Here is a 9,513-nt window from a genome sequence, read left to right on the forward strand (position 1 = left end):
CGTGTGGGAGAAACAGAGAATAACACAAAGATTTTCATTAATTCCAATACCACGCAAACAGAGATTGCAAATTTTTTGAGCACAAGAGCCTAATTGATTGTGTCTTGTTAAGCTTGGTAAAGACGTGAAACTATTCTTCTGTCATTTGAGAGAAATTTTAGAAGTTCAGAGAAGAAAAACTTCAGCAAGTCAAGTAAGTACTCATATTATAACCTCTATGGCATTCCAATTCTCTCAATACTGTTAAAATGCCTCCTAAGAAACCACTCTCTAGGAAAATTAATTATATGGATAGGAATGTCCATGATAATTTATTAGAATTACTCCCAGAATCTACTGTACAGCTTGCACAAGTTAAAAAGTTAATTTCCTTAAACCCTAGGCTTAAAATTGGTGATGGCTTATATGAAAAGGGGAATTGGGTTAGGGATGCAACAGCTACTCAAATTCACCTTATCTTGTTTAAAAAGTGGTTTTCGGAAAGAAAGTTGTTTGCCTCGCATGCTAATGTCTGGAATTTTGATTTGGGAAAGTTAGTAGTCCCAAGTGTTTTCATGGATTATGATTTTCTTGAAGCCATTGCTAAGAATTAAGACCAAGCCATTAGGGTTGTAAGAAGAAAGGATGGTGTGCCTCTAATCTCAATAGGAACTTTTCCAATAATTACTGTAGCCTCTAGAGAGCCTTTTAAGAAGAGTCTTTTCACTTCCTGGGTTGTAGAGATATATAGGACCTTATGCCAAGTTTTTGGTGAAGATGAGCAAGAATTTATGCCCATTGGTTTCATGTACATGATGGTTTAGATTGCTTCCTTCGGTGTAGATGTTATTTTTGATTTTGCTTCCTTTTTGGCTAAAGGAATTCGCATTGGTTTAGTTGGGATTGCGAAGGGCAAGGTGGAAAAAACTTTTGGTCACTACTGTCTATTAATGCATATGTTTTTGTTCAAAGGAGTGACATATTTTGATAATGAGATGGAACTAAATAGAGAGGAGAATGGGGAAATACTACCAGTCCAGTTGTGGAGTGCAGATATGACCTGGGATGCAAGTAATGCTAGTTTTGTCAGATTCTATAGATATTTTGCTGCTAAATTGAGATGCATTATATTGAGTGACAATCCCAGAATCCCTAGGGTACTAATGAGTCTCATCAGGCCTATGGATAACCCCCATGACTTGAAAGTTTCACATAATTGGGGAGATATCATCCCCTACCCTGTTTCTACTATTTTTAGAATCTATGGTTTCAAGGGGAACCCTCATGTTTTGCCTTACCAAGTTCCTTTGAAGGTGGGAATGGTTGAAGTTTTCTGGCAATTAGGGGGAGTGGAAGAAATGTTTTTGTTGAAAAGGTAATTAGGGTCAATTTTCCCTACCTGCACAGTGGCCCATCAGTTTGTGATTACAAAAGGGGGATGGATCTTTTTGCATAAAATTTTGGAGCAGTATATGATGGCTATCTCTCATCCCCATTTTTGTGATTCTGAGGGATTTTTCAATCAGATGTTGAGGCATAGAATCAAGTTGGGACCAGTCAAGCACAATTCTTATTATCCACAGGATATTATAAGGAATGAATTCTCATTGTAGGAGCAGGAAACTAAAAAGGAAAAATGGAGAGTTTATTCTCGGGTCTTAGAATTCATTCATTGTTTTGATAATAAATATGATCCTTTGGATAATTCTATTACAGAGGCTGACAAAATAAGTAAGCTCATGAATACCTTCCCTAAAATAATGGAGATCATGAATGAAAAGAAACAATTTTTTATTGATTCATATCCTGATAAGGCTAGAGAGGTCATGAGGAGGTTGGCTTTCACTCCAAATGTGAGAACTGATAAAATAATTGTACAAAAGAGGCCTAGATATACTATAATTTAGAATAAAAGAGTTCCTATAGACAAGGGAAAACAAATATTAGGATCTACCAGTATAGCCCAAGAGGAGAGACCTGAAGAGCCTAGTCATAAGAGGCAAAAGGTAATGACAGAAGAAAGGCCTCAAGATGAGGAATGTTTACCCACCTAGTCCCCTTTGAAGATTGGAGAAGAGTAGCTCACTGGTGAATAGGTTGAACAAATGGGATCATAGGGAGATATTTTTATTACTCAAGCAGAATTAGATGAGGGTAACCCTCTAGAACTTTCTCTCCCAAGTTTGGATCTAACAATAGCTGATTATAGAGGTAGGGAGTTGGACCTTGTATTAGAGCAGGCAAGTCATCAATTTTTGACTGATGACAGTTTTGTGAAATCAAGGGCTTTTCAACAGTTTGCATGGAGGACAAACATGAACGTTTTTGAGGAGAAATGTAAAAAGATGAAAACAGAGCATCCATAAATGGATGAAACTTCCATGCAAAACCAAATCAAAGAAGAAATGATGAAGGAATTGCAGAATATAAGCCATGAGGAGGGGAGGAAAATGATAAAGGAATCTAACATTTTATTATTGCCCAATTGGGATATTGCAGATGCATTAATTTTCAATTTTGTTTCAAGTAGATTGGAGTTACAAGACCCAAATAGAGAGACTTCCAAGGCACTTCATTCATTGAAGATCAAGTTGCATTGGTCAGTTGGTCACTGAGAAAGGGATCTAGAGCCACACCATCACAATCAGATGAGTCTGGGTTGATGGGAAATATAATTGTAAGAAGGGTTGTTGACACTTCACATGTACATGCAGCATATTGGAATGTGGATTCTTCTAAGTTTGTGTTGGCCACTGCTAATAAGGAGGAATAGGTTATGTCTGAGTTACAGAATAAATATGAAACACTTCTTGAAGCCTATAATAGGGAGGTAGAAAGGAGAATTGAACTTGAAAACAAGGCAATGGGAAAATCCACAAGGCCAAGAATAACATACCCCCATCCTCCAATGGAACCTTTTAAATCCACCCCCAATGTAGAGATACCAAACACACCTCAAAGGACTGAATATTATACAGCCAATGAATTTGAAGAAGAGAAGAGCAAACCATGGGCCTTACATGTAGAGTTAAATACGCAGTATGAGGATAAGCTTAGAAAGGCTTTAATGTATTTAGCGGACAAAAATTGAGTGGTCCTTATTCTTTGATCAGTTGGTAAAAGTAATAGATATATGGGAGGAATTGAAAACTCATGATGATACCCTAAAGCCTATTGTTAATAAATGGGGAAGAAGGGAAAAGGAAATCACCCTTGTATGTTATTCATTTATAAATTCTTCCCATGACCATGTTGAAAAATTGTATGATATTGCTAATGACCTGTCAGATTTTGATAATAGGAGAGTTGCTCTGCAACTGAAAATTGTTTCTTGTTTGAGTAAGTACAAGAATAAAAAAATTGATCTATTTCCTTGTGCCTTGGATAGAAAGAAGAAATTGAAAAATAAGGAAGAGTGGAGTAAAGAATTGGATGACCTTTTCTGCACAAGGATAAATAAAGTTATTAATGAAAAGGGGCATGCCTGGTGGGCCACCACGACAGAGGAATTGGTTAAAGTCCAATTATTTTTTGATTCTTTGAAGCAAGAATTTGTTGGTTTTGAAAAGGAGGCTGGTCATATTTTAAAAAGGCAAAATGATATCCTACAGTTTAGTTGGCTAGATGATATACAATTTGACACTTGCATGGCAGATCTTCTATTGGATGAGCAGTTAGAGGAGGACAGTTTAGATGATGATGAGAAACTAGAAGGTGAGGTGTAGATTATTGACACCTCTACACCAGAACTAAAAAAAGAAGGGGAAAAGGTAATAATGCCTGCTTAGGGTGAAAGCAGTGAGAACCTACAGGAGAAAACTGATTTGGAGGTATCACAAGATCATCCTTCTTTGGCCAGCTTGGTAGCCACGTATTATAAGGAGCTGGAATAATGAGAGACAAATTAGAAGTTGATGATTCACAATAGAAATTGGAACAGGCCTACCTGAAGGAATATTTGATATGCCTGGCATTCTATTATGATTGTTTTTGTCTTTTGTATGATGCTTTGTTCCTTGGACACTTGTCAGATCACAATTGCCCTTTTCTTGTTGCAACTCATGCTATATAAATGAGTTTTCAAGGCATTGTGATGGTCCAAGACTTGTGCAATTTTTCATTTCTTTCAAGAAGAGTACATATTCAGTTGGTCCAATAGTATGCAGAGGTTTTGAGTTTGCTTCCATTGTACTTTCTGATAAGCAAATTGAAATGACAGAAATGGCAATCTATTCTAAGCATTCAATTGGTTTTCTATTGGTTATTGTATTAGTCATATGAAAAGGATAATACAAAGGGGTATTTAGACTATATCTATGGATCATCAATTTCTGTCTCCAGTTTATGGGTTTGTTTACTTTGAAGTCATTTAAATAAGGTTTATTTGGCTAAATGCAGTCTAGATGGGTTGTATACTGGTTTTATTGTTTCTTTTAATTCAAGCAATTATATAAATGCTTTAGTAAATCAGTAGGGTTTATGAGTTCATAAAAGGGATATTGCATAAGAATGGAGATGGGTGATTGCAGTTGATTAATTCTTATATAAGTTATTTGAATTAGATCTCCTGAAAATAGTCAATTTCTTGCCCAATGGATAAGGCACTGGTCCTATAAATCAAAATTAAAAGAATGTGTGGACAAGATAAAAAAAATAATAAAATGTTCTCACATTAAATATTAGTCAAAATGCATTCGATACATCATAGGAACTCACTGTTCCATTGGACAGAGACTGAATTGCAGAGAACAGGATTATTTTATTGATTATAATTTTTTCACAATGCCTTGTCTCACCACCCCAACTCTACTTCTCCCCCAAACACTCGACAAATCCCTTCTAAATAACCAAATAACAGTAAAAAACCACTACTGTCTAACTATCTGACTATTACCAGTTAGTTATAAACTAAAATTTGTTGTCTAGTTGACACAAAGTGTCAACTTCAACAACTTACAATCATATATGCCTTTAATATATTTCACTAACCTTTTCAAAGGTTTTAGAACTTCACTAACCCTTCCAAAGACACCTAAAACCCTTACGAGCTGTACTAGGCCTAAAGATACCTAAAACCCTTACAAGCTTTTCTTTGCATTTTTTCTACATTTGATACTTTTCTTATAGGTGGACATGTCTATCACAAACATCCAACATGTCTGTCCTTAGACTTCATGGAAAAAACCCTACAAACAGCACAAAAAAAATAAGGACATGAATCATCCAAACATCTCTAATAGCTTGTGGATATCCCAAAGATGCATAAGTGCATGACTTGTGAAAACCAAAAAGATAAGACTAACTTGTATAACAAGTGAATAACCAAAATGATTTTATGTCTGTGTTATGTTTGACAATGACAATGATATTTGGATTCAAGTATGAGGAAATTTGTATCAATCGATTCATTAAATATCATTTGAATACAAAGAATATTTTAAGAGATTCAAGAGCATAATTATAAGCCAAATTTGCAGAAGACCTAAATCAGACCTAAGTGAACAGACATGTGAAGGCTAATTTTGAATATGATGAGCAGATCTAAGGCAAAAATTTTATGAAGGTATATTCCAAGTTTAGAGCATTTATTGAAAAACAATATTTCAAATCTTGGTGGATTATTCACAAGTACAAGGCAGATTTTTTGAAGACCTTGAAGGAGATCAAGTACAAATCTACCTACTTTGCATTTCAAAGGTCTGTTCCATCTACATTGTAGGATTTGAGGTTGGTTTCTCTTGCTAATTGAGTCTACACATTTTTTTGAAGTTATATACATACATACATATATGTGTGTGTGTGTGTACATACACACACAATTCACCTACAAGGATTTCCATGCTAAATAGTATATTGATCTTGTCTTCTTTTGTTAGACATCAACTATGTGAATGCTTTCTACATTGCTTTCAGTTGACTAAATATATATAATAAAATATGCAAGTCTCTATGCCAAACTAACTCCAATGTGGACAAATATCTAATAATTGGGATTTAAACTAAGCAATAACTATATGTTCAAGGAACCAAAAGATGATTGCAATGAGACTATTATAAGCAAAAAAATTCAGTCTCGTTAAAGAGAATTGGGATGTGTGTTTGAAGACTTAACAAATTTGAGCTTCACTTGGTTTCAAGAATACTATAATATTCTCTACTTAACAAAGCCAACCACGTGAAGGTGAAGCTCATCTAGCCTCACCCCCCTCCCCCTAACATCAATATAAAGTACCCATTATCATCTAATTACATACTTCATTCATTAATTCATCCATTTATGAACTATAACATTCTATCAATACAATCACATAACATTCATTAATATGATATAAAAATCATTAATACACAATACTAATCAAAACTTCATTAACACATAACAATATTCATTAACATAAAATAAAAATCAGTATTAATACGCATCATTCATACATAATTACTTAAAAAGAAGTTCTTTCATTATCCAACAAGGTTTATCAAAGAAGATTTTTAAAACAACATTTCTTTTTTTTTGTTTTTCTGAGCTCTCTTAAGAAAAGTGCTCATAGGGACATCCATATCTGTTTCATTCTCCTCCTCTTCTGGCATGTTTAATGTCAAATTATGATGGTTCCTTCTCTTTAGAGGAGTAGGAGGTTGCTGCACTAAAGGGGGCTCTATTGCAAGAACAAGTGAATATGATAAATTGGCATACTCTTTTTCTTTTTCTAACTGTTACAAGTTTGTAATTAAGTACGAGTACACCATAAAATGCATTTTTCTTACCTGGCAATGCCACATCATGTACATTAACATTTTGATCTACCACCACATCAACATGTTGAACACTTGGAACATGGTCCAGTCCTTCATCATGATGTTCAACATGCTCTGAAATATTCAAAAAAAGGACACACGTCAAATTCCAATTGAAGATGTTAAATTGTATTCATAATTGCATAATTAATTTCCAATAGCAAATTAATACCTCCACCACTATAATGCACATCATGGCCTTCGTCAGGAGCAGGTTCTGTGGTAGGATATGAAGGCTGCAGTAAAATGTTATGCACATTGTTATGTAGTCAATTTATGTTTAAAACTAATACCAAAAAAGAATCTTCTAAACTATTTAATTTCATTTACTTTTCATCTGAACAATTTACCTGTGACATATCATTTGGTGCACTGGATTCTTGGGCAAGGCTCACAGATTCTTCACGTAGGCGTGCAACCACAACTTTATAGCCTTCCTTCAAGGCAATTTTTCTATCTTCATCTATGACCTCCACATTGAAATCTATGCCCTATGGTTTTTGCTTGATAACATCAGTTTTCCATGTATGGTTTCATTAAACAAAACTGTTTGCAAAATTATATTTAAAAAAAAAACAAAATTCATTGCTCTACTTACAAGTCGAGACTGCAGATTCATATAGCCACCAGAGCCAAGTTTGTGTTGGCCAACCTTTTCTATTCTCACTTTTGTAGCCACGGATGTGTCCTGCAATCTACGAACAATTTCAAACATCTTAGATTATATATTTACAAATATCAATAATTAGTGCATGATTACAATGTACTTAATACTATAATGACATACCTCTTTTTGCCCTATGCTGCTTCATTATCTCTATCTTCACATAGCCTTTTCTCCTTTGCATCTTCTATTATTTCATTCCACTCCATTGGTGGAATCATAGGAGGACGTTTGTACTTTGGGTTATCCTTAAGACCCCTTCTATATTGATCCCTCATAGTCTTTATATGCTTTGCTGCTCTTTTCAGAAGTAGGCCAATGTCAAAAATGTTTTTCCCAAATTTCTCCTCAATGGATGCAATCAACTGATTTTTTAATTCCCCAGCTTCTAAATTCCACCTTTTTAAAAACAAATAGATTGTTAGATCAATAACTTTAATATATTACAATAAATAGAAGAAAATAAAAATTATGCAGCAATGATATGAAACTACGTACCTTTTACATATGGTGGGTCCAAACAGTCTCAATGTCATATGAAAAAGATGTTCAAAGAAAGCATTATTACCTACAAAAACATAAAGAATTTATTAGTCCAAAATGAGTAATGTAAAATTAAACTAAATTTACACTTTAAAAAATATCAATTTTAAAGCACCTAGAAGCTTTTGTTCTCTTAATGGAAATATAGTTTTCTTATTCAGCAACAATGGCCCTTCATACAAACTAGTACTAATCACACGAAATGCTCCAGGAAATGGATCAACTTCAGTAGTACTGCTCTTTGTTGCTCTATCAACTAAAACATCATAACAATTAAATGACAATTTTAGTACTGCTCTCTCTTGGTCTACCTCCCTTCCTATGTCCATGTCTCTCTATGTGTGGCTATATATATATATATATATATATATATATATATATATATATATATATATGCATGTATACATGGTGTGTGTATGCATGTGTTTGTGTGTATGCAAGCTTCTGTAGACATCATTTAAGCACTAATGTGCTACTTTATTGTTGATCAACTTGTAGAAAGACATTACAAAATATAGCAAAACAAGGTTTTACTAGTTCTACTGGGCATAGATGATGATGTTTGCATGGTCCTTGTTGCTGACAATGTAGCAGACAATAGTGGATCACCAACCAAAGGAGGAGTCCACACTTCATCATGAGCTGAAGAATAGAATATTGCTAGCAAAGACATTTGCAATGGATAAAGATCAAATGGGATACTAGCGAGAAACGTCGACAAAAAAGGGGTAAGTGTTATCATGTTGATCAAAACAAACAAAGTGTTAATTACACGAAGGTACTGTGAAACAACCCTAACCATGTTCAACATGTGATGTTGCAACTGGCACATATGTCTATACAAGAACACATAAAATTAGAGATCATGATCCATAAGATACTATAAAATATTAATATTTATTGAACTTCTATTACTGCTTTAGTCGAATTACTGCTTACTTTCAAAGATTGGATTCTATGGTCCAATTCTATTCTCAGTGCCTCTTTCTCCTCACTTTTGTCACCCTTGATGATAATTTGAACAAGCTCATCAGTGTATCTTTGTGTAATTTTTTGGGTGATGAATATAGGGTCAGTACTAAGGCCAATGTCATGTAGATATGATGCTCGTATTTTAGATTGAATTTGATCAGCGATCATTGCAGCTTTTTCCTATCAGTTGTGACATCAAATATTTGTATACTTTCATCAAAATAACTCCAAAGCCATAAAGAAAAGAACATAATAATAGGACATTTGTTTCTATATTAACATTATAATTTACAATAATTAATGTTTACCTCTACTGAAGGTGTCTGACATGGTGCATCCATATCGCCCTGTGAAAAAAATTAGTAAGTCTTAGAAATCAGTAGCGAAATTAAAGTAATAGACTTACCAAAAAAAATATTAATAATAAAGTAGATTTTATATGTAAATCATTTGTCTTAAGTTAAAAATTTATCATAACTAATGTTTATATCTAAAAAAATATTTGGCATGTTCTACTTAATGTTTATATGTGCACATATGGTTTGGAAAGAAATATTTGGTCA

The sequence above is a fragment of the Cupressus sempervirens genome, chromosome 1, assembly GCF_028749045.1.
Source record: "Cupressus sempervirens isolate cs-2001-9-10 chromosome 1, ASM2874904v1, whole genome shotgun sequence".
In the NCBI taxonomy this organism is placed as follows: domain Eukaryota; kingdom Viridiplantae; phylum Streptophyta; class Pinopsida; order Cupressales; family Cupressaceae; genus Cupressus; species Cupressus sempervirens.